This window comes from Macrobrachium rosenbergii, chromosome 47 (genome assembly GCF_040412425.1).
Source record: "Macrobrachium rosenbergii isolate ZJJX-2024 chromosome 47, ASM4041242v1, whole genome shotgun sequence".
NCBI classification, from domain to species: domain Eukaryota; kingdom Metazoa; phylum Arthropoda; class Malacostraca; order Decapoda; family Palaemonidae; genus Macrobrachium; species Macrobrachium rosenbergii.
Window position 1 is genome coordinate 35,382,202 of NC_089787.1, and position 27,053 is coordinate 35,409,254.

General features: G+C 36.9%; 1 long non-coding RNA gene across 1 annotated transcript; it reads left to right on the plus strand.

Moving 5' to 3' along the window:
* The first annotated feature begins 12,476 nt into the window (after positions 1 to 12,476).
* Positions 12,477 to 25,847, plus strand: LOC136830758 (uncharacterized). Its single transcript, XR_010850737.1, has 3 exons — positions 12,477 to 12,632; positions 15,621 to 15,812; positions 22,408 to 25,847. It is a non-coding gene; the product is annotated as an uncharacterized lncRNA (long non-coding RNA).
* The last annotated feature ends 1,206 nt before the right edge of the window (positions 25,848 to 27,053 follow it).

The window sequence follows — 27,053 nt, forward strand, 5'->3', positions numbered from 1 at the left end:
AATTCGTTTTGCCTGTGAATGGCAGTCATAAAGACTGCTGTTAATATGACATTTATTCTGTATCTACTACAAAGATATTTTATTCAATTTTAACATCGATTTCAACCGTTGCAATTAATTAGATACCTCAGTCAAATGTGAGGAGCATTCAGAACCTTTGCTGAGAGTATATTTTATTCGTCTGTGTCACCAGTCTTATCCGCTGTGATAAAATATTTAATTCGTAGATTAATAAAATGTCTCAATATGCCTTTAGAAGTTTCAGGTCATCACAGAGCACCATAATGAAACAGATTACATTTCCTCGTTTATTAGAGCCGATAATGATCCAATTCAGGAAGAATTACGCAGCGAAAGGAATCAAAAGGTATTCCGTAATGAACTTCCGTAATGGTTTGGTTCAGCCAGTGGTGCAGTTTTTATGTCATTAACCGAAGGGCCCAGTTAACCGCGTATTAATGGAGCCTCCGTCAGATCATTGATTGCTGATGCAAAGAACGTCGCAATGCATCGAGTGTCATTGTGAGCGTAAAACTAACTTCAAAGAATGTGTCGGATAGGACGTAACGATGGCGAGGTTAAATGGTGCAGATTTTGAACCCTTCATATCTCGACTAATGTATGAATCTGCTTTTAGTTTGATTCTGTAAGTTCAGCATCACAGTCAACATGATTTTTCCCTTCATCTAAATAAAATTGTTCATAATGAGCATTAATATAGTGTGTATTTCATTCGGACATCAGTCACTTCCGGGTTGTGTCATTAGGACATCAGTCACTTCCGGGTTGTGTCATTCGGACATCGGTCACTTCCGGGTTGTATCATTCGGACATCAGTCACTTCCGGGTTGTATCATTCGGACATCAGTCACTTTCGGGTTGTACCGTAGGATGACGGTTCACTCCGCTGTCAAAATTTGTGCCCACTTCCTGTTTCTGGGTTTTATCATTCCTCCATCCCATGGCTTCTTCCTTATTTTCGTCAGGCCTGGGCTACTTAAGGGTACTGTTCGTGATTAATATTAATATGGGTTCCTTTTCATTAGGAAATCAGCCACTTCCGGGTTGTACAGTGGGGCGACGGCTCACTCTGCTGCCAAAATTTGCAACTCGCTTTCTGTTTCTCTTCCCTGGTTAAAATTTTTAATATTCCTCCGTTCTGCCGCACTCTTAAGAGTACTAGGTTGTTCGACCCATGGACTTCAGAACGTAAAAATTAATCTCTAATAAAAATATATATTTTTGTCAGTGACTATTCGGCGTAATGAAAGCCTTTGAGGGGTCTTGCATCACTGATATATCAAAATCTTGCCGTTTCAGCGAATCTTATCAATAACGGTTTTGAGGGGTGTTGCACCAAAATCTTGCTGTTTCAGCGAATCTTGTCAATAACGGTGCAGAGATACACTGCTTGTTAACGTGTTGTATAAGGAAATGGTAAATTGCAACATTCGCCAATTACCAGCCATGTAATTGCTCTTCAGTATAAACTATCGTGATGCCATGGAGAGCCGTTGTATCATAATTCCGAAGGATTTCTAAACAGAATGTATTTATGTAAGAAATATGATTAGAATTTTAGCTCGGGTATGTCTGTCTCATTGTCTTTCGTCATTATATTTTTAATGTTAGTGGTCATTCGCTTTGCGACGCCAGATATTCTAATACTCGATCAATAACTTGTGATGCAACGTCCTTCTTTCTGTGTGTCGAAAAGTTCATCCAGTGTTGCTAAACAAAGCTCGTAGCAAACATAGTTTTTTTTTAACTTTGTGTTCTCGTTTACGAGTATATTCTACATGGATGATTCGTATGATGCCTCAAATACTTTGTGTGTGTGTGTGTGTGTGTGTGTGTGTGTGTTGATACACAGAACACTATCTAAGCGTGGAAACAAGGCGATAATATTGGCCCGAATAAAAAGAATATGGATGCGAAAGCTTTGTTAGCGAGATTCTTTGTTTCTTTGTTAAAATCAATTGTCTTCCAGTTATTGCAATTTCCTCTTCTTTTTGCGAGATTCAGATATCTTCTTTAAGATTCCAATTGGCCTTCGTCCATATAAAAAAAAAAACTAGAACAAATCTAGAGCCCTTCCTTTTTGAAAGAGATTCAATTAAGAGCGACCTGTTGTCTAAACGCGCTTGGAAGGCCCGGCGATCGAGATTGCCAAAGGATTCAAATTGCTATTGGTATCGCCATTGCCAAGGTATCAAGGTTGCCAGTGGATCGAAATTACCGAAGAAACGAGATTGCCGAGTGCCTGATATTGCCATTGAATATGAAAGTCTTAGCATAATGAAATTCAGAATATTTATTTGCAAATGCCCAAAAGCTTTTCTCCTTTGCTTTTAGTTTCCTGGAAAAGAAAACTATTGGGATGGCTTTTTGTCTGTCCGTCCGCCCTCAGATCTTAAAAATTGCTGAGGCTAGAGGGCTGCAAATTTGTATGTTCATCATCCACCCTCCAGTCACCAAACAGACCAAATTGCAGCCCTCTAGCCTCAGTAGTAGTTTTATTTTATTTAAGGTTAAAGTTAGCCATGATCGTGCGTCTGGCACCGCTATAGGTGCCAACAACACAAGCCACCACTGGGCCGTGACTTACAGTTTCATGGGCCGCGCTGAGAGTTTCATACAGCATTTTGACGCTTCATACAGAAAACTCGATTGCGCCGAAAAACGATTGCGCAAAAGAAACTTGTTTTCATTCTGTAACATCATGGGGAGATAGCATAAATGAATGATAAAGACCATGTAATTAGCTCGTGCCTTCCAAATTAAAGAGGTTAATGACAATGAGCTTTGTCATCTAATTGCGTAAAACTGATATTTGTTTTGACAATTAGTAGTAAAGGAATTGTACAATGCTCGCATTAATTTCCCTAAACGGTCTAAACTACTTTTCGTTATTCACCAAAGCCAATCAAATCATGGACATGTATTTCATGATGATATTGTCAATGAAAATTACCGTTTTGTTCATTACACTGTAATGTATGCATGGCATAAAGACAACCCTTAAATATGTCAAATACAATATGTGACTTCTATTGCCCATCAGCTGAAAATAGATTGCATATTCGTTTTCATCTATTGATTCATTTGTTTTTTGTTTTTTTTTTTGGAAAGGGGGGGGACTTCCCATCAGGGCCGCCCTAATTTTGGTGACTAGAAAAAATATTAATAATCAAATAGCGAAAGTTCCTCCTTCCTTTGTAAAACTTAAAAGATGAGAGGAAAGGTGATTAAAACCGAAAACTTTCACGTGGGCGGAGCCGAAGACGTAGGGTTGCCATCAACCTTATTAAAACTCTTCTTTGAAGATGCAGCTTGTTGGAAGTTGAACCATTTAATTAGTCCTTGTAGTTTGGAGTCGGTCTGCATAAGTTCCTCAGTCTCTCTCGTTCCCTTGGCTTCTTTGGCTTTATGTGGATCATTGCCGTTTATACCCGATTCGTGAGGTCTGGTGAAAGCGTCTGTTCATTGATTTATGGGATGCGGTTACTGGTAACATGCCCTTGGCCCAAAGATGGTCGAGAGAGATGATGACCTAGTAAGGTCACTCCATGAAGACCGAAGTATGCCTGTTGATTCCTTTTGATGAAAAAATTTTAAAAGGTGATTGTTTAGATTTTGGGAAATGAGAAGAATTGTTTTCTGTTAATTTTTTTCTATGGCAAATGATAAGAGTATTTTCTGTTAATATTCATGTGTTATGAAGATAAGTTTTTTGTATGCCGCCCACGGTTCACAAACAAAGTTAACACGGGTTCGACCCCAGGCAGGGAAGCAACGATGTCTGCAGTCCATCGCAAACCTATTGTAGTTCTGTTGACCCAGCATTTAAGTCGTGTACTTCATAGTCACTTTGCTGTCATGGGTCGCAGGTTGGGTGAAGGGAGAAATCAAAAGAAAACGGACAAGGTCGATCAGTGTTTCGTTAAGAGTAAAAATGGTAAGGTAATCTTTCACGCCAAGAGGGCTCTCTCTCTCTCTCTCTCTCTCTCTCTCTCTCTCTCTCTCTCTCTCTCTCTCTCTCTCTCTCTGTGTGTGTGTGTGTGTGTGTGTGTGTGTTTTCATATCTCTGTAGGAGCTGCGTAGTTGAAGACAATAGTGCATATAAGAAATATTTCTACATCGATTAGCGAAATTAAGCAAATGCAAATAAGCATATTTTCCATATTCTGATCTTCCATTTCCTTCAGAATATATTTACAGGTTATTTAATTTCTGCAGCGGAAGTGGAGGCGCCCTTGGCCATATCCAATTACTTACACAAACATGTTTAGGGTTATATGTCGGTTATTGACGGGAGCTGTAAACAAAAAATTCCGGTACTTCTTTTAAGAAGGAAAATATATCGATTCTCATTCACAAGCAGTTACGTGATTGAAGTAATAACAGAACAAGCGATATGACACAGTTTACTTGTGCTGAAGAGCTCGCTTGTAACTCCAAACCCCCTTGACGTTGTTGCTGCTGTTGTAGATCAAGCCGGCCATGTGCCAGCACGGGCTCTTGCTCTTAAAGCGTGCTTTCTCCGTGGGGTTATTGTCGTCGGCGCACCTTACGAGGTGCCCTGTAGGCATTAGTGAAAGGTGTTTGCAGCGCCCTTTCGTCCCTTAGCGGCACCTGCTTCAAAGCTTTTTACTTTGCATCCATTCCTGCTCTCCTTCTTCCATATTGCTGTCCAACCTCTCTATCACGTCTTATTTTAACTCTGAGGTTTCCTTTGGATCCTTGTTCTTCATCTTTATTTTCTACATATCTTCATCTTGCTGCCCGACGTAGCCCCCAAACCCCCTCTTTTCACGATCTTAGGCGCTGAATGGTTGAAAGTACCCCATTGCTTGGCTTTACAGCCTAATTTTCATGATTCGTTCATTCTGCGGCTGGGTAATCCAAGCAGTACCTGCGTGTCAGCAAATGCCTATTCTTGTTTATGATTTCGTCCTCACAGCCATTGTCATGGAATTAGAAAAGAAAGGAAGAAGGAATAAAACCTGGTACGCATCAGAATGCATTACGAAAATCTTTAGTAATCATCGAAAACCAGTGATCCTAAAAATTGGGTCTCCCTAGCTCTTATGGTGAGTCATCAGATTTCCTGGGAAATTCGACCGGTAACGGTTTGTACTCTGGGATGTTGCTCGTCTTTGATAAGACACCACTGTATCTCAGAAATAAAATTCCAGTGGGTGTTTGTAATGTGAATTTTGTTGCCCCTGTTTGGTTGGATTAGTCAAAAAGACAGGAGTTCAGTGGATGCTTATATCTTAGAATGCATAAGTAACAATGGTTTACAACTAGATACTAACTCTGTTGCTCCTTATAATAGCAAAATTCATTCTTTTACAATTGTGTCTGTGTCTTGTTTTGTAGCTAACCTCATTTACTTTTATTTTACCCTTCATTTATTTTTCTGTACTATTTCCAAACTTTTGGGCGATGCCATAAGTATACCTTAGTTTAACCAGACCACTGAGCTGATTAACAGCTCTCCTAGGGCTGGCCCGAAGGATTAGACTTATTTTACGTGGCTAAGAACCAATTGGTTATCTAGCAACGGGACCTACAACTTATTGCGGAATCCGAACCACATTATAGCGAGAAATGAATTTCTATCACCAGAAATAAATTCTTCTAATTCTTCATTGGCCGGCCGGAGAATCGAACGCAGGCCCAGCACAGTGCTAGCCGAGAACGATATCGACCCGTCCAATGAGGAACTAGGGCGATCCCATAAGTTGTCTGTCCATTTGAGATGGATGGATGGTGTTCAAAGCTGAAACTCACGTGGGTCTGGAAAAAGCAATATAAATATCATTACTTCACCTTTCTTACCTTTGAAACCTCTGTGCACAAATGTTTGCTCTTCATTCGTCGTGCATCTGGTTATAATGAATAAGAAGGATGTAGAAATTTAGTGCGTAGTGTAAGAAAATAATTAGAGATGTAACAGTACTGTTTATATATACACAGCTCAAATCCAGGTCTTTTATTAAACATTCAGATCTTCTTGGATACTCCTCAGGCATAACGATAATAAAAGTGCTCTGATCAGTGTCAGAGATAATGATAATTCTGGATCGAACTGACGTATCCAGTTACATGATCTTCTAAACCTATATCAAATTTACTGTTCTCTCTCTCTCTCTCTCTCTCTCTCTCTACGATCTGCATATTGCCGTTGGGTTGAGAATGGGACTTCTGTGGGAGATAAGCACCGATCTCTCTCTCTCTCTCTCTCTCTCTCTCTCTCTCTCTCTCTCTCTCTGAACACCCCCGATCCGCGTATTGCCGCTGGGTTGAGAATGGGACTTCTCTGGGAGATACGTACCGATCTCTCTCTCTCTCTCTCTCTCTCTCTCTCTCTCTCTCTCTCTTGCCGTTGGGTTGAGAATGGAAATTCTCTGGGGGATACGCACCGATCTCTCTCCCTCTCTCTCTCTCTCTCTCTCTCTCTCTCTCTCTCTCTCTCTCTACAATAATCAGGGGTGAGCAAGACAGTCTAGAAATAGATAGATTTGTTTGTCTTTCAGGTGGGACAGACGGAAGGGCAAACATAGAACGCACATTATTACACATTTTCGTGTCTCGGTGAGATTCCCGTAATGTTCCTTTCAGTTTCTTCCTAATTATGGGTTTTGTCTGGATTTTCCAGCCTGCTGGAGATTTTTTTTTTATTCTGCATTGCAGAGAGAGAGAGAGAGAGAGAGAGAGAGAGAAACTATTTTGTTATGACTATGAAGAGATTCATCTCTCTCTCTCTCTCTCTCTCTCTCTCTCTCTCTCTCTCTCTCTCTCTCTCTCTCTATATATATATATATATATATATATATATATATATATATATATATATATATATATATATATATATATATATATATATATAGATAGATAGATATGTGAGCGGACGTGTGTGTATGTATACATGCAGATGTATAAATCAGCTTCGCTTTAATTCATTTACAAACATCATTCACCTCTGAGATAATCTTTTATTACAGATTATAAATACATACGCATTTATCTACCAGATTTCATCCCTGTAAATTCTCCCATGGCCGAATTGACGCGCAACTCTCATAGTAAATGGTAAAAAAAAAAAAAATAAAATAGAAGAAAGCCGAACAGAAATCTAACGCACAAAAGATGGCCAATACTTTTTTTTTTTTTTTTTTTTTTTTTAGCGTCGCCCCAAACATCATTCACTTCCTTTTTTCCTCGAACCAAACTCTTCGTGAGGCTATTTACGTTTTGCAACGAAGTCTTCTCCTCCAACAATAACCTTAATTTTTCTCCTGAACACGAAAACTTTCATCCCCCTAATTCGCTTCTGCCCGGCCACTCCATCATCGCCTCTCGGCGTTTCTTTGAAGTTTGTTTAATTTCGTATTTTAAAATGTCTTGCCTTCGGGAGAAAGCCAGGGCTTCCTTAGCCTGAAACGCACGATGTTTTCTTTTAAGAGTTGTGTAGCTTTTAGAAATCTTAAGTTCCAGGGTGGAATATTTGTATATTGAATTGCTGGCATAACGCATCTCACCTTTCAAGTCTTTTCATTTTGTTGTCGAGATTTTTCTTCGGCCGAAAGCCAAGACTTCCGCAGCCTCGGCGTGTGAAGTATTCTCTTCGAAAAGAGCTGCATATTTTATACCCTTCAATGTCAGGGTAATTTTCAGAGTGAAATGCGTATCTAACCCATGGAATGCTTATATTGCTTAATTTTATACAGTTTATTATGATTTTAATATTCTCCTGCTGGCGAATTTAAAGGATCCCAAAGCCTCGGCATCTAATTTTATCTATAGGTTTCGTTACCTTTTTTTACATCCAAATATGTCAGGAGCAGATATTTATCAAAGTGATACGACCGTCATGTTACTTCTTATATACGTTCATGCCACAAATGATTTTTCGGCCTCATAGTGTGTTTGTGTGCTTCATTTGTATAAAAAATTATGTTTACATCAGAACGCTTACAGTAAATTCGCCTTATTTAAACATATTCATTTAATTTTGTCCCCTCTCATATGACATGAATATTTTCCACGGACTGCAACAATCATGGTTTCTGTTGCATGAAAGTCGAAAATATCATTCCGCCTTCGCCATCTTCGAGGTTCGCGGAGAGTTGCTTTTACTTATCCCTCGGGAATTGGCGAAGGTAACTTAAAAACGCCCTCGTCATAAATTCCCTTTGCAGACGGCAGTAAAGAAGGAAGTAATGTCTCGAGAGTCGTTCCGGCAGAAAATATCAAACGTTAAAAATGATGCGAAGGCCCGGATCCATCGTTTCATGTCATTCAGTTTTTTGAGAGGTTTGTGTCTTGTGCTTTTGACGGAACGCAGTTGCAGAGGCTGTTAGTTGATCATACGTGCTCGAATTCTTGCCTAATTTAGGGATACTTGATAAAACATATGAAACTAGTGAGCTTGACGAAGAAATTTTTTTTTTCAAATTCGCCCTCGGAAATTCGCTTCATCCTTTTTTCGAGTTGTCAGCGAATGTCACCGGATTATTAATAGATTTTGCCAGAAGTTTTAATTGTAATGGCACGATTCAATTAATTTTTATCGTGCTGGCGCTTCCTTAACTTCGTTTTTAATTCGTGGCAAGTTACCATTAATTAATACAAAATATTCAAAAAGTAAGAACTAATTAAACGAAAGAAAACAACCATATAAGTACATCTAAAAATTGCACTATTTAATACTTTAATCTATTTCTTCTCCATTCATAAATGGTTAATAACATCAACCATTATTATTCGAATGATTGTTAGAAAAGTAATAACTTAGGTTTTAAAGGCTTTACATGAGTATCGATTTCCTCTTACAGTCTGTGACCAGATGTACCTTTGAGACGTAAGCAGTGGGATGTATTTTTGTTTCAGTTATAAAGTCAATAATGTTCCTCGTAAAAATACTGAAGCAATATTATTAGTTTCATATATCCTGTACACTGGTATGTACATTGCAAGTTATTGGAAGCTTTATTTTTGGCGTTATATTAAATTGTTTATTAAATTTCACTGAGCGACCTTAATAACAGATTCCTATGGTATAAAGGTCAGAGTGAAAGAGAATTAATTGTTTGTATCTGCTGTATTTGTCTGCTTTAACTGGACAGTTTAGTGTATTGAAATTGTCGATCATACACACAAATACACACACACACACACCCACTATACATCCACACATACACATATATATATGTATATATATATATATATATATATATATATATATATATATATATATATATATATATATGGATGTCTGTTTGTGTGTATGTGTGTGTGTTCCAACATAACTCTGAAACGCATTGAGCAATTTCATCCAAACTTGGTATACTGTACATATGACCTACTATCTGGAAAAGAATACTGTGGGGACTAAGACATCACTAATTTAATAAGCATATCTTAGTTTAACCAGACACCTGAGCTGATTAACAGCTCTCCTAAGACATCACTAGCACCAAAGGGCACCAAAGGGGGTGGAGTGGGAAGGGCTTCCCCAAAACAGGTTCTGCCTGTAGACTTAGTAACTGAATAAACTATGAATTTATCATACCTCATTTCAGTATACATATGGCTTACTATCTGGAAAAGAATACTGTGGGGACAAGACATCAATTGCACCAGAGGGCGGGGGAAGGGGTAACATGTAAAAATAACCGAAAACGACAGATATTAGTGTGTAATTCATAGTTTTCGAGGTCGCTGAGATAAATGGTGACACTCCTGATGCCCTTTTAAGTCTAAGTTCAGCCCCAATAGGAGGGGCGGGTGAGAAGGGGTGAAAAAAAAATGTAAAAAATGACAGATATTAGTGTTTAATCCAAAGTTTTCGAGGCCGCTGAGATGCCCTATAAGACCAAATTCAGCCCCGATAAGAATGGGTTATGGGAAGGGGTGAAATATAAAATGTCAAAAATGCTGGGCAGTGTAATTGAAACAACTAGCTTAACAAGAAAGAAAGAGAGAGAGAGAGAGAGAGAGAGAGAGAGAGAGAGAGAGAGAGAGAGAGAGAGAGAGAGCAGGAGAGATTGAGAGGGAGAGGAGGTGAGGTGAGAAGTGAGAGTTAGGGAGGAAAGAGGAAAAAATGAGAGAGAGAGAGAGAGAGAGAGAGAGAGAGAGAGAGAGAGAGAGAGAGAGAGAGAGAGAGAGAGTTTGTCAGTTGTCATTCAAAGTTTTCCTGGGCAGCACTGTTTGTCAGTTGTCATATATATATATATTTTATATATATATATATATATATATATATATATATATATATATATATATATATATTAATATATATATATATATATATATATATATATATATATATATATATATATATATATATATATATATATATATATATATATATATATATATGGCAGACTTTGGTGTTATAAAACAAATACTTGTTAATCCACTTTCTCTTGATAATTGCGAAAGACGAACCATCACTATTATTCGTGGGTGCATTGTCCTGGTCTATTTAATTTTTATAAATGACTAAAATGTAAGATAACAGATAAAAGCAGGACATGATAATGCTTCTTCCTCTGTTCTTGGAGAGCAAGCTTCCATTAGCCGTCTTCAAAAGCTAATGCTCTTCCTCATCAATTCTCTGTGAGTTTGCAATTCCCAAAATGTCGTGAAGTTTCTCTGACCGAAATACTGTCCATGTCTTGTCTTAATTCTAATATCTAGATTCCAAAGAGTTAGGAAGAAAACATTTAATGTCTTAAGTAATGCATGTCTTAAGTCATTAACGGCTATTGAGACTTTTAAGATAGAACTCTTTTCTTTGTAATGTTTACTGTATTAATTCCTCTACGTTTATATCGTAGTTTGATTTGGAACTTGTATTTCTTGTCATTGTGCCATTATAGTTCATTTTGGCTAAAACTCATTATAACCAAAAAAGGAATTTTAAATGCTTTTTGAACTTCGGAAATCTTATAGAAAATTTTATAAACCCCAAAGTCATACTACTGAGTATTTTCCGTTTTTTCTTCCCGAAACTCGTGATTCCGGAAATGAGCTTTTGACGGAATCCCTCAATTGAAAGTGAGTCAGCTTCTCTTTCTTTACTGGTCAGCTGGTATGGTGGCTAGTGTCGTGGCATGCCGCTCAGAAGTCACGAGTTCGCGCCTCCCCATGGCGATGAAACTATCGCTGGCTTTGTATCAGTTACTGCTGCAGTGTGGGAAGGAGGTGGAAGTCTGAAAACAACGTTCTTCGGAAGCTTGAATTGCAGATCAGTGTCCCCGAGGGCTTGTTCCATGTGAATAGGATTCATCTAATGAAATGATAAAAAATAATATAGCAATAACTCATGTATGTTATGGTAGCTTACAAAAGAGTAGAAGTCTTTGTTCATTACCAGAATGCTGCCATGAAATTTTACGGTAAACATATTTAGGTTATCAAATGTATGGGTATTTAATCAGTCTCAGCCTTTATATTTGTATATAAGTAATTTTTAACTTATGATAAAAAGCTGAAGTGAGTTCTAAAACAGACGAAAGTTCCTTTAATGTTTACAGTGACATTTCTTAATGTAAAATTCAAGCAAAACACGTAGAATATGTTTAATCACTAAATGTACATTCTTTTATTGGTCTCTCGAGTTGCTGAAAATTATATACTTGGGATTACCATCCACACAAATAAAATAAACATACTTTTGTTATACATTCGTTATCGTAAGTTTTATCATGCATTTTCTAAAAGTCCTTATGAGATCTCTCTAATATGCAGAGATAATATGCGTGCATCATATGTCAATCTTGTTCCCAAATATCTTGGACAACTTTGGACTAACGACTGCATGCATCAAGGGTGTGGATTCTAAATAAATAGCAAGAGAGAGCTCATTTTCTCTACCCGTTTGTCAATCCAGATTATTCTTCATTAATTTTGCATGTATATTCCCATAATTATAAGGTATTTTCATATTCAGCTGATACATTTTCCTTGATCATCAATTATCTAAGTAAATCATTTCTAAATATAAACTATACCGGCCACTACTGTCCCCGATCCTCGGTCCCCATCTTATCGTCAATCATGTGAGGAAAGACATTGAAACTACTTAAAAGGCAAGGGGTGTACATTTTAAAACTCTTCGTCTTTATATTTTGTATATTATTATATTACGTGTACAGAATGCAGTAAATAACTGAAATGATCAGTCTGTAGCCTAATATAGACCGAAAAATACATAGAACGAGTTTTTTATATTGGGAAATATTCGAATCACTGGATTGTTCAGGCTGGTAACAATGGCTGTAGTCATTCTCAACCCTGTTTAACATACGTTATCTTCCGTTGGAAAGTTTAGATAAGAACATAATCAAATTAGTTTGTAAATTATGTAAACCCTAAAACCATAAATAAATTATGTAAACCCTGTAACCATAACTGACGAGTTTTTTGTGGGAAATTTTGTAATTACCCGTTGACAGAGATTGGTAATACTGTCTTGAGATATGGTGTACCAGCTGTACTGTTCCCTGCCGGTCACGGACTCCGGATTGTGCTGTCCATTCTGACCGACTATCATTTTTTCTTATCTGCATTTGACATTCTACTGGTGCATCAGTGTGACGATAGTGATTTTCAAGGTAAATATTGGGAAATACCAATTTCACGGTATATACAATATGTAATACAGGTAGGCTATCAAAACAACTTTCTCTAGCCTAGGCTACTCTCCTAAACAAGAGGTTTAGGGTAATACTTGCACATGAAACTGCATTAACAAGTTATGTGCACTTGCTGGACCAGGAATTTATCATATTTTTCGAACCTCCCTTTATTTATATTTTTTCGTCCATCAAAACAAAAAATTCTTCTCAATACATAACAAATGCCTAATAGCAGAGAAAAATGACTAAGGTAAGACAATACCGGGCAAAATTGTAACCAGTAAACACCCCTAGTTTACGTTAGTTGGTATTTTTAGACAAGTTAAAGGGTTAAAATGGTTTTTCATGCAAAAATGTGACCACCTTTGGAAATGGCTGGCTGGAGTCTTCCTTTACCTGGCCATTCTATAGGGTTGGTGTTTTATTCATAGCCTAGAACGACTTTAGGTTAATCAACAAAGGTTGTATGTACAACCGAAGGTCTTTTTGGTTTCACAAATTGATGGAGCAAAAATCTTTGATATTAATTTTGATCTGTTAAGAACCCCAAAACACTGGTCCTTTCGTCGGAAATTATGTCCCTTTTTGGTCCACTTGCTGGAACCCCTTCCATGCACATTCTCTTCCTTTGATCTTATTTTCCACCCATTCTTAACAATGGTTTCATTGCACAAATTTACTTTTATGTGCTCAATTCAACGTTGAATTGGTCTCGGCATTTGGCCTCTGGCCTAAACTTTATATTCCATACCAATCTCAGAACACTGATGTTTTGTGTTTTTCAGAGAAAGTCTCATAGCACCAATAAATTGTACATATGTTTACCCAAAACCATTATCTTACATCAAAAAAACATATTTATTACTTTGAAATTTATTTTTCTATACTTTAGTGTTGCCTCTTATTGTTGGTCAATAATATTAACCTCATATCTCAAAATATCACTGGGACCCTTTTGACCAGACTTTCATGTTGTTATGGAAAGACTGGTCCCATGTTGTTGTTATGGAATGGGCACATGTGCAAGTCATTAGGGAGCCATACGGTCAAGAAGGGAGCCATATGGTCAAGAAGGGATTGGCTAAGGAAAATTATAAAAGGAACTATACTAACCTAACTTACCCTAACCTAACCTAGCTGTTTCTTATCGGGGCTCCACCCCCCTGATGAAGGAAACCACTTTTTTACCAAAAGTTCCCCTATAACACTATGCATGCATGATAGTATTCCAGGATGGCCAACTTACAATAACATATCAGTTCTGAGATTAATTACAGTCAACCCCCAAAAATAATGGTAAATTGTTGATAAGCAACCAAAATACTATAGAAAAAGTCAATTTCCAAGGTAATAGCCCATGCGGAGCTGTTCTATGGTTCGACTTTATCCCATTTTGGACTTGAAAGTATAATTTTCATGTTTTAATGTGTGCTTTGAATGTTTCTGATGTTTGTTTTGAATGCCAATGACCTATCCTAACCCAACCTAGGTTACCCAGACCTTACCTTAGAGCTTAATAATAATTTGAAAACAATCCATAAACTTAACTTTAATGTGTATGAGAACTATGAATGGGATTGAGATCCTTGCATTTCAGTCATTTTGTATTTTTCCCCACCCAAAAACTCTTCTTCCCGATGCAGTCCCCAGAAGTGTAGGACATAAGGATGGGGTCCAGTGTCTCCAAACTCATTTGTTACTAAGAAATGTTCAAGAAACTTTAAAACAAGAAAATGAAATATTTTCAAAGTCCAAAATGCAATAAAATATTACCTTTGCCGATCGATACTGTTATCTTTAATCTCACTCTTAAGGCATTGGGGTAAAAGTGCAAAAGAGTTGTGCACATTATCTCCACTGGTCACGGCCCACTCCAAAGCAGGTCAAAGGTATAATCGACAAGGATTTATCCCAACCTGATCTCCCCTTAAGCTGATCTGTCTAAGTCATTATGCCCTGACCAGGCTTCCCCTGGAACCCCAGTTGACATCATGTGGATGCACAGTGTTGATAAGTTCACAGTTGTCCATTTTTATTGAAAATTAGTTCAGCTTTGACAATATTAGTTTTGTACATTTTTCATGTTACAGGCATTTTGAATGTCAATTTATATCTAGTCTTTGTAGGTATTTCTGTCAATCAAAACCCACTGAATTTCTGTGTTCCCAGGCAGGTGGCCATAGTGTGCAGTATCAGGATGTTTTTAAATTCCCTTATTCTTAGTACGTATAGTACTTAGGGTCAAATGTGATTTTCACAAAAGCTGTTGTGCTATTAGTGGTTTTCACTAAACATCCATCAGTGCTTTTACATTCAGTTGACCTACCACTTTAGTAGCTTCAGTGGAAGTGTGCAGCTTTGTGCATATATACTGTATATATTATATGAAGTAACAGTTTATAGTTCTGTGCCGTATTGCTAGGCATTCAATGCCAAGAAGTCACTGCAGCATCATAGGAGTACAGCAAATAAGAGCAGGGGTTTTAGATTAAAATGAAGTGTATGATCCACAACTCAAAAGTAGTCAGCAAGACTTATGTAGTACATAGAGGCCATTAGAGTGACCAGTAAGCTAGAACAAATATCCTAGGGAATTTACATTTACTTAATCCAGGGAGCAGGTTGATGAAATGTAAGACAAGTGGGATGATTATTAGATAATCTGTATGTTGAAGTGAATAGTATTACTATTAAATGATACAATAGTGGTTTAGGTCTATCTTCATCATTTTTACAAAACATATTCAGTCATTCTTCAGTTTACCAATCAGTTATTTTTATCTGTTAGGTAAATGTTTGCTCTGTGTTGGTGGTGTTGCATCAAATTTAACTACTGTAATGCAAACCATATGAATTAAATTTTATTTTCAAAGAGCACATTACACCTTTTGAGTGACAGTGAAATAATTTGCAAAATGTATGACTTGTAGATATAAATTATAACCCAGGATATTTTCTTTACAGATCAGGGATGAGGTAGTGCAGGATAAATTGTTCAAAGTATCAACCCAAGAGCTGTTGACCAGAGGAGCTGCAAAATATTTCAGACTATCCAAAGAAGCCTTTATTTGATTGGTATTACAAACTATCCATATTGCTAATGAGGTCTCTTAGGACTCTACTTGAAGAGTTGTTAGAAAATATTGAATCATGAAGGTAAGGTATTTGAAGAGGTACTTTCAAGTACCAAGTGTCTACAGATGAAATTTTGTGTATCGTTCATTGTATTAAATGTGCTTTGAAGGGAAAGTGTTTGTACTATAATTAAATTTAATGAGATGCAAAGAAATGTTTAGAGTGCTTAGTTTGTATCAAGGTTTGAATAAATCCAGACATTTTGTACCTAGAGGTAAACAATTTAGATGAAGCTCATTTAAGGAGTTAAAAGATTTAAAGGTCACTGATTAGCAGCTGAGGCAAAGGACAAGTCCCTGTATAGACATAAAACATGCATAAACATTTATCATCAAGCCGCTATTCCACTCAGGTCAGCCATAGGCAGTATCTGCTGATGCTTCAGCTAGTAGACCTATGTGGCCCCACCCTCTCCATAGGAAATGTGCAGTAGTAGTGTGAGAATGCCTTGTTGAAGTCACATGTATCTGTATTCTAAATTGAAGTTGTGAAATGGACAAGTGGACTTGTGAACCAAGAGAATCTCAATGCAACCTCTGAAATGTTCTTTGACATTTTATCAGCTTTATCCGATCTGCTGTCCAACCATTTCGACTTCTTTCACTGTCCTGATGATAAAAAATGGTTACCATTACTGGGAATGGAGTATATTTTTTAAGCCAGTAATATCTGAGGTGGTCTATCAACCACCTGATGGTGTTCAGACATGAGAAGTATTAGTATACTAACCAAATTGATGTCTCAGTGTTGGGAATATTTTAGAACTGAACCCTTGAATTCAAATGGTTTCAGGGGGTATGACTCATGGCATTGCCTGGTTTGTCCGGTAAGGAAATTGGAATGGGGATGACGTATTCATGTAATGTGCTCAGCCCCAGCAAATGGGTTTGGCTACATTTGAGCCACCTTAATAATTAAAGTAAGCCAGTTGTCAAATTAGCAACAAAAGCAGCAGCAGATTGTCTTCCAAGGTGATGTCTGCTTTCTTGCAGTGATTTCTTGCAATAATCAGAAGTGTTTTTTAGGGCTGTAAGACAAGAACACTAGAATGAAACAGGTGAAAAGAAAATAAAGAGAAAATGGGTGAGTTCTCCATAGAAGTATTGCAGTATGCCAGGAATATGGGCTTCAGCCTTGTTGTACAGTGATGACTGCCTAGTTGGTTTGACATTGAGATACTTATTAATTGAAACCCCTACTCGAGGACTTAGGAAATAGACTTCTCTTCAAAGCCAGATGTCGTAGATGGCAGTTACTTTCTTGCCATAGCCCTTATTGGAGAAATTGTATATGATGCCAATGGCATCTTTAGTTGATTTAGGCACTGGTTGTATATTAAAGATTTGTTTACACTTTCATATTTTAATTTTTACGGTTGGTGGTCATAATTTTTAATGAACTCTGTTTATTCTTTAAATATCCAGAGAGTAAACTAAATGTAACATTTTAATTAGTATCGGTGTTGGTGACTGTAACAGCCATGATGTCAAATAATTTAGTCATTCTGTATCCCAGCATTTTACTTTTTTACACCCTATACACAGGTGGACCCTTCTTTCATTTCAGACAACACTTCTTAGTTATTTATTCATATCTGATGAAAATTGGTTTTTAGGCAAAGTGTTCTTCCCTCCAAAGTTTTGAATCAAGATTTATGAAGGTTTTACTAATTAGTGTTGTACTGTATAAAGATTATGTAGCTCTTGGGACAGGTATTTTGTGAAGGCTCATATGATAATTAGGTCATTTTCCCCTGAATTTTGTGTATTTAACATTTTTAAGTCTTGAGTTTGATAGAACCAAGCACAGTATTTTAAAATATTCTGTTGGTCTGGCCAACTCCATGGATGGACTTTTTAATTTCAGTGGCTTAGTCTGTAAGAAGTGATGTTCTACGCTGTATGATGGAGAATAGAAAGCTAACACTAAATGCTTTTTTGCATGTCCTCATTTTTTCCAACATAAAATAAGTAAAAGAAATGGTCAGAGTCAGACTAACATGGTACAGTATATTTAAAGGTCTACCATTTCAATTCCATCACAGTTTGAGTTTCGAAACTATTGATCAACTTGGGGACATGAGCTTATTCAGATTATATCCTATTAGTCTTTAAACATTGACATAGCTATAGTACAGTTATGTCCTATGATTAACAAAAAGCATTTAACACCATGTGTCGATATTCAGTTTTCAGAATATTTAAACCCTTCATGGACACTGGCCAATATTCATTATAAATTTCTTAACTGATTCATATTTTATGTACTTATCCATAATGTTTACTCTTAATACACACTTGAAAATATAGTTCCTCAAAGTAGTGTTCATTTCAGTATACTGTTCACTCAGGCAAGTAATGGCATTGCAGATCAGTTAACTACCAGGTTAAAAATAATGTTTACATGGATGACTTAGGTTGACGTATGTCTTCCTCAAGAGTATTTCAGTGCTCTGTTGAAAAACCCAGATGCTGTTTTTTTATGTAAAGATGTTAAAAGAAAGCAAAACTAAGAAACTGAACAAAATGAGGGTGGAAGTAATACCCATCATCCTAACAATAAACGTACAGTGATTCTTAGGTCCAATATTTTGTGCACCCTGAACATGAAACCTTATGTTGCTTATATGTAAAAGGTAAATGTGAAGATGCTTTAAATTCAGTCAGAAAACTCTTAGAGCCTAAGACGTATGAAGAGACATTTTCATAAATAACCACCTATAACCTTCCCAAGCTTAAGTTAATAGTCTAAACAAATCAGTAACTTCTGTGGGGAACCTAATTATTCTAGAAGTAGAACATACTCTTCAGATTGTGTATAAGGTCCAATGTTTGTGGGGGTGGCTAGTGCCATCATTACTTAATGGTCTGTGCAGTGTCCCTCTGGACCTAGCTGCAACCTTTTTCATTCGTTATTATGCTGTGCCTCCATTCATATTCCCTTCCATCTTCCTCTAACAATTGTTTTGTAGTGCAACTGTGAGGTTTTTCCTCCTGTTCCACCTTTCAAACCACCTTACTTTCAATTTCTCTATCAGCACTGAATGACTTCATAGGTCCCAGTGCTTGGCCTTTGGCCTAAATTCTATATTCTGTTGTATCCTGTAAGGTCTAAAATTCTGTATTCCATTCAATTCAATAAGGTCCAAACAATAAGTAATATGAAAACTACAAGATGCAGAGTTTCTCACTATGCAACTTATGCTGATGGTCTCCAGATCTGCATTAGATGTAGGGTTTGCTGTCATGTCAATGAATGAAACAAATATATCTTTATCAAACCGCATTTCTGTGTTAATAGCAGAACTAGGTGCAATAAAATTAGCACCTAAGATAATTGAAAAGACCAAGTGTAAACACTGAAATATTCTGGATCCCTGCCCTCTTGGCCACAAATTTTAGTTGCTGTTATTGCACCCATAGCAGCAATTTCTCTGCCCAGATCAAAAGTTGCTAATCCTGTCAGTGATTTCCAACTTCTCTGAAACCCCTGCCTATATTATGTAATGAATATATTGAATTAAAACAGCCTTTTGTTTTAGCCTTAAATGGCTTTTTGTGCTTTGCCTTTTCTGTCACCTTCTGTAAGGGGGTAGCGCCATCAGTGTACCTCACGTGGTGCACTATAGGCTTTACTCAAGGTTTTTTGCAGTATCCCTTCAGCCCCTAGCTGTTCACATTCTCTCTTCCATCTTTCTTTCACCCCTATTGTATCAGTTGTTTCTTAGTGCAACTGCGAGGTTTTCCTCCTTTTACACCTTTCAAACCTTTCTGCTGTCAGTTGCCTCTTAGTGTTGAATGACCTCAGAGGCTCAGCACTTGTCCTGTAGCCTAAATCCTATATTCCTTCCTTCCTTCTGTAAACAAACATTCTATACATGATTAAGGAATTTGTAAAAAAATTTTTGTTTGCAGCCTAGTGCTTGTTAAATAATTCGGCCATTACTTATGTACACTTTTACCTTATTTGATATCTTAATTTTATCATTAAGTTGGATAAGGTTATTCTTTTTTTCATTCCAATGTTCATTTCATATATGGCAGATTTCTGATTTTCCCCCTTTTTTGCACTACCTGCAAGCTGCTGTCTTGCTACACATGCTTTGGACTGGTTTCTTCTTTGTCATTTGAGGTCAGACGTCCATCATAAACACTGTTTCTTTGAAGAGATGTTAACCACTCAATTTCCTTCCTAACCCTTTGGATTGATTTTACTCATAGATGTAATATCCCATAGGGTACATTAGGCTTTCTGTGAAAACCCTAGGTATCCAAGGTTTAGTGGCAGAAATGCACTGTTCTCCAAGACTTTTTATAGACTTCAGGAGCTTTCTTCTATGACTATCAGCCTCTAGATGTAGTGATTTTATGTAATTACCTTTGATTAGGTTTTGGGGAATTTATGCTAATGGATTGTGGCAAAATCCATAATCACAGTAAATAAGATTGAGTCATTAAATGTACTCTGTAAGTCATTCATGTTTAAAAGATTTGCTTATTTTATTGGTTTGAAAACTAGCCAATAGTCAACGGGTGTACAACATAAATTGGCTCTCTAGGAATGAAAAATTACACAGCAAAGCTTTAAAATCATTGTGCATTTATCATTGTTTATAGCTCCTCAAAGTGGAAGATAACATTGAGCTTGAGTAAATTTGTATAATTCATTAGTTTAGAATATTGCATATATTTAGTATCAGTGAGCTATATTTTTCTCATCAGAATATTTGGAGACAAATTTTGTAAAGCAGTATAAAAAAAGCTTCGTGACTAGGAAATTTTAAAAATCTTTAACTTCAGTGTATGCCATTGCATGTTTGTTTTTAAAACAATAATTGCAACATCATTTCCAAGTTTTGTAACATTGTTGCCCCAGTTTGTAAATTTATAGCATTAATTTATAGTTTGTAGTTTTTGTCAAATCAAACTCAAATTTAGTTATGGCATTAGTTTTTAATCCTTAGCACTTGTACCTTCATATTTTCTGCTAGCATAATGGACATTAGGCTTGCTTTTTCAGCTTAAAATTAAGCCTGCTGTTCTTTTATTTTTGCATTATGCTGTTTCCTACAGGCCCATTTTGCCATAATTTTATCATATATTGAATACCTTAAGTGCATTCTTGCTTTTGCATGCCCTCAATCTGTGTTTAATTTCTCTTGCAGGTTGTATTGCTTTGTAATGCATATATAAGTATTACAGTTTTGCTATTATATATTTTGCTTTTATATTGACCTTACGGTATGTAATTGTTTTGTCATGTCCTTTATTTCTGATGTTTTATCATGTCCTTAAGTTGAATTTTTTTGAAAATTGCTTTGCAACACCCTTCACTATTATTATTGCTGTGTCTTTCCCTTCAGTATGACTTTTCATACTTTTGGTTTTTTCTTTACTCTTAATTGGTCATTCCCTTTCGATGTACACTACTTTGTCATGCCCTGAAGCTTCCTTTTTTTGTATTGATCTTGTCTTGTTTGGCAAACCCTTTAGTTCTAATTTATTGGGCATTTCACTGGTGCTACATACCTTAAATTTTTTGGCTGACCTCTATTATTTTAACATGGCATGTAGTACAGCCTCTCATAAGTAATTGTGTTGGTTTTCTTCCTCCAAGCATTTTTTGATATGCTGTGCTTGCATTTTTTGGGGTTTTAGTACTCAGTGCAGCCCAGCCCACATGGACATATGTTAATAAGTAATAAATTACTTAGGAAAGATGCCATAATAGTTACTTAGGAAAAATGCCACTGATTTGGCATCTCAGGTTTTTCATAAATGTGAGCCATTGGTTTAAATGCATAGCAACTGTGTCAGGTGATAACACACAGCATTTACATTATAAAGGTATCTTTGTTCAACTCTGTTTCAGATTTGTTCTACAAATTTGAAGGTGCTAAAGGAATACCAGTAATTTTTATATTCCTTAGTTTTAAAAAGGGTCCACATATAGCCAGTAAGGTGGTTTGAGATGATTGATAATACAGTATTAACCATTTATTAGTTTGTTATTAATTGGCTCACAGATATCGAGTAATCAAAGTTTTCATCAAAATTGTTTGGTATTCTCAAATTGTTGATTTTTTCCAATAAACATGAAAGTGCTTGATTTTTTTTTCCAATAAACATGAAAGGATAATTTTCATCAATTGCCCTCTCGAGAAGTTTTGGGAGTTTTTCATTATCCACATTGAATGTGAACATTTTTTTCAAGGTGGATAGTAAGCATATTTTAGCTCCGTTACTTTTTAATAATTCATTTTCAACATTTGAAATTCTTTCAAATATTTTTTTGGTTTATAGTGAATGATTTTCCTCTCGGTATTATATGTAGTGTTAATTTTAGCAATTTTTCCAAACTGTAAACATTTTGTTTAAAGTGAACTTTCATTTTCCCTTTAAGAAATTCAGCAACTACCAGCATATTTTTAGTACATTTTTACTGTAATTTTAAAAACATTTGGGGAGACTGAATAATGTTCTGAAAATTGTATCTATGAAGATTGCTGTTTAAGCAAGTAATCCAAACCTGGTAGTTTTAAGGGCCATATTCAAGATAAACACCACTATCTTACTATCTTCTCTGTTTTATTAATTCTTTATGGAAATCTCCACAGGTGCATGGATTGCTCACGGCATCATATTAGATCACGAAGCAGGTATACCTATGGAGCGACATGTTGATCAGATGAGCTGCTGTGAATCCCCAGAGAATAAGGATTCCTGTGAGATGCTTGGCATAAAAGTATGAGACCACCACCACTGAGATTCAAGTCTGATCACAAAGGTTGAGAAATTCAGCTGGACAAAAATCACTTGATAATCCCATGTAGATCACTGGTCTTGAATTTAGGCTACAATGAGACTGCCAGAAGAGGAACTTCTCAAAAAACTTAAAAGGTTATTCAGAAGTTGATGGATAAACAATGAAAAACATCAAGCAGAAGACTGTTTATAACCATGAAAACCAGATATGGTGGTTAAAGAAACCACCAAGTGACAAAGTTTGGCTATATATAACCTTCATAGGAAGAAGGAACTACATACTGTACCTCCAGAACTGGTGAGTGATTGGGGAAGAAGTGCAACACTGCTGGATCCAGCCATGGACAACTGACAGTGGCACTTATCATGGTGGACCTGGATCTAGGAGAGCCAGAAACTGATTGTGGCGAGTTTAATCGGCAATCTTGCCGAACATGGTGGTGACCAAAAGGACTGCACCGGTGGGTGATGGCAACTCAGTACTCGACCCATTGTTATTTCTATCAAAGTCTGAAGAAACCAAGTCTCTTTGAAACAATGCAGGTCTCATTAAGACGAAGATGCACCCCAGGCCTACAAAGTTCATATAGTCTGCAATTAAACTTAGTGTTTGTGGTACAAAATGTTTTTACTGTAGAAAAACTTAAATTGCTTTTTGGTGAATAGTGATACTGCACTTACAGTGACTCGACATACATGTTACAAGTAACTGTGGATTACCCACCAATCTGTAACTTCATTATTATAAACCATCCATGCTAATATCCCTTAGAGGGATTACTAAAGGGTGTTTGCATCTTTTTCCAACATAAGTGGCACAGTCTGTTAGCCTTAACAATTAATGACCCCTGAATCTTATGTCACACCCTAGATCCAGTAAACATCCTTACCAGTCACTTAGTTTTGCTAGTTTTTAACTTTTTTCCAATGGTTGTTCTGCCAGACTGTCACCAACTTTAAACAGTTTTGAGTCCTGAATGTTAAAGCAATCAATCCTAGATTTCACATGAGCCCTGAATGTTAAAGCAATCAATCCTTGGTTTCACAATGTTGCAAGAGCAACTTATTTCTTGATTGGAGAGGTATTTCATATAGTTTATTTCAATTCCTGTGGGAATTTCTCTTCTAGCAGTCTTCCTGTGTGTGAATAGGTCAACTATTAGCTTCAATTCACGACCAATAATCTTTGCAGGGGGAGTATACAGTAGAGTCATACTTGGTGACACCTCCCACGCCACACAAACCTGGGTTAATGTCCCATTCAGTTTGACAAACATGGCCAATCTTTCCACGTTCAGACTTGGGTCTTTCTTTGTCAAGCAACCAATAACTTTCTCCTGGATCAATATGCAGATATCTCTGCAGTCTTTCCTTGGTCAGTGTTACTCCATGGGCACACCAAATGTACAGATGATTTTATCCAACAAAATCACTATGGCCATGGCACCCGTTGCTACTTCTTGGCCCATCTCTATTAAATTAGCTTTTGGGCACTTAATGGAAAAACCACATTTCATAGATATAACACAAAATGTTTATTTGAGGTATATTGAAGTTGCAAGGGTGCTATCTTCCTGGTTATATTTCTTTGCAGAACATAAACCTCACATGAACATTATCCCTATTCTCTCCTTGGTATGATGATCATGCCAAATTCATTAAAATCTTTGTCTTCGGTGATGACTGAGGCGTCAAGTTTTTTCCATAACTGGATCTCAAGTCTGGCCTACCAGGAATGTCCCACACTTTCCCAGTTTTTCCACTGACATTTATGATGCAAATTTTGTCTCTGTCCCGCTGCATTAAGTTCTGGTGATGGTATTTACTTGTGGCTTTTATGTTATCTCCCCATTTAATTCGCATGGGACCCCTCCTTCATAAAGAGTATTGAGTTTCTACTTCTGACACAGGCTTCAGGGCCACTCTGACCATCAGTGCACCTGCATATTTCTACTTTTTTCTTGCAGAAAGGCTTGTAGCTCAAATCGCTTAGAAAGTCTTCTGCTCAGATTATGTTGCCATGGTCTATATAATCAATATAGTAGTTGCTGTTCCAGTTTCCCCTGTTTTCCGATAAGTTGACTTTTCATTTCCTTCGGTGTCCTTAATCATCATAATGTCTCTTGCTACCTACTCTTGAACTGTGACACCCACAATTAAGTAGTGTTTCAGGCTTAACTGTTAGTATCTCTTCTTGTGTAGTAGTTCTAGAGCACTCAGAATGTGTAGTAGGCTATATCATGCTATGGTAACATTTTATCTGAAGATATTACTCCTCTCATAGAAGTAATATACATCATAATCCCCTCAAACTTGTAGGGCTTGGATGGTTCAAGAGTTAACAATATATTAAATCAGAGGTCAGTGCCTGCTTCAGCTGAGTGAAGCAGCTTGGCTCACATCTTCCTGCTAGTGTTGACAATGGCATAGGCCACTTCCTTTAAAACCACTGTCTCTGCAGTGTGACTTGTAGCATGATCACTCGCCAAATAACCCCAGGACTATGCTTCCTGCTGGAGGTGGGGAGGTATTTCTTTGGACTCTACTTGAGATAAGCAGCTCTCAATCTGTTGAACTCTCCTGTCAGCCTCTCTCCATCTCTTGCTAAAAAGAACAAGACATCAAATAAAACACCTGTGCTGTCTCCCGTAAGGCACTTGAATATAGCAGGTGCATTATTACACAAACTTTTGTATTTACACCTTTCAATTGTTTTCATTAGTAGCATTTTACCTTATATCCATTCTTCTTACTCTATCAAATCATCCCCATTTTCTTCTCTTCGTAAACATTTTCTTTCCATCATCAGCTCAGTTAACCAGGCTTGTTGCTTCAAGGCTTTGTTCAGGATCCTCCTGCATGCTCCGTCTTGACACCTTCCTGGGCAGAACTTGATACCACTCTAACACCTGTGGGGTAGGAAAATAAATCCGTTAGTTAAAATGGCACATTTCATTGTCTTAAACATCTAACAATCTGAAAAGCTAGAAAGTCGCAAGCATTTCAAATACAGTGCAAAAGCTCTTTTCAGATACTAACCCCTCCCCCAGCCCCACACACACACACACACACACACACTACTTAACTAGTACACTAGTTATGGTATAAAATTCTATTTAATTTTTTCAGTAAGATCACCTACAAAATTTTCTTGCTCTCTACAACTGGATTATCCTAACGACCGTCTACACTAGTCATTAAAGTTGGTACTTCACTATGTATTCAAGTCTGTATGAAGCGGATGTTTGGCAATGTCTTAAATGAATTTAACATTTGAAAAATTTTAATATCAGAATGTGTTTTATTCACCAAAAACTGTTTTGTTCACTGTCTAGAATTTGCTCACTAGAGATTTCCTTCATTTTATAGTGCTAAGAACAACAGGCATATTTTCTCTCAAAAAGGGCCCCAAAATATCTAGCTTTTGTGTGAACACCATCTGATTTTTTATGGAACCACTTATGTAAGTGGCTGAGGAGCAACAGTGAGATACTGTCTTGGCTTATTGTTAGTCTTGCTAAGAAAAGCTTGTTTAACTGAAATTCTATATGCAGGACACCCCTTGATCCCCATGATGCACAAACATTGGATTCAGTACACCCTGTGATGCACAAACAATTTATGTACACGATGCAGTACACCCCATGATGCACAAACAGTCGATTCAGTAAACCCAGTGAGGCACAAACAGTTCAGGAGTGTCTACAATCCAAACACCTGAAGAAAATTTACAGCACAGAGCAAACATCATCATAGCTGAGGGTGTCATCCAGTATCACGTTCGGGAAATACATCGATGTGCAGTCGACTACAGCTTAGACACTAGCTGTGCACCATGGGTTCTTTTTCTGTATTTTTTTTTTCAAATATAGCTGGCAAGTCTAGTTTTTTTAATTAGCTGGTAATTCTAGTTTTTGGAGACATTGATACATTTAATGTATATAATAGTTCATACGCGTTTCGAGTTTATAACAACGTAAAAGTTTTTTTTCCAATTCCTCGTCATGGCGAAATGAACACATTCAGACACAGGCTTCTCTTCATAATAGACACACTTCGCTTTTTAATAACAGTATGTAATAAAAGTTAACTATTAAAACTAAATTATGAAACTTTCAATTTTAGTATTTCTGTTAGTAAAATGATTGTCCAGATTCAGTGAAATTGGCTCGAGAAGTTATACTACAGAATGTGCAATACTTGTCGACCCCATCCTTTCTTCCTCTATCCACACTTGCTGGACTCCTTAACTCAACCCTAATACTCCTATAACTTATCCAACATCAACATTAACGAAAATCCAATATAGCAACCTTGTTTTGATATTAAATCAAACCATTACTAAACCCATTACGCAAACACACCCACACCTTGAGAGAGAGCGAGTCTCGAAACCTTAAACCCGCCAGACAGAATCATCGTCAGTTCAACTTGCATGAAAGCTCAAAACCCTTTGTTTAACGTCAGAGATAGGAAGACGGCAAATTTATTATCGATG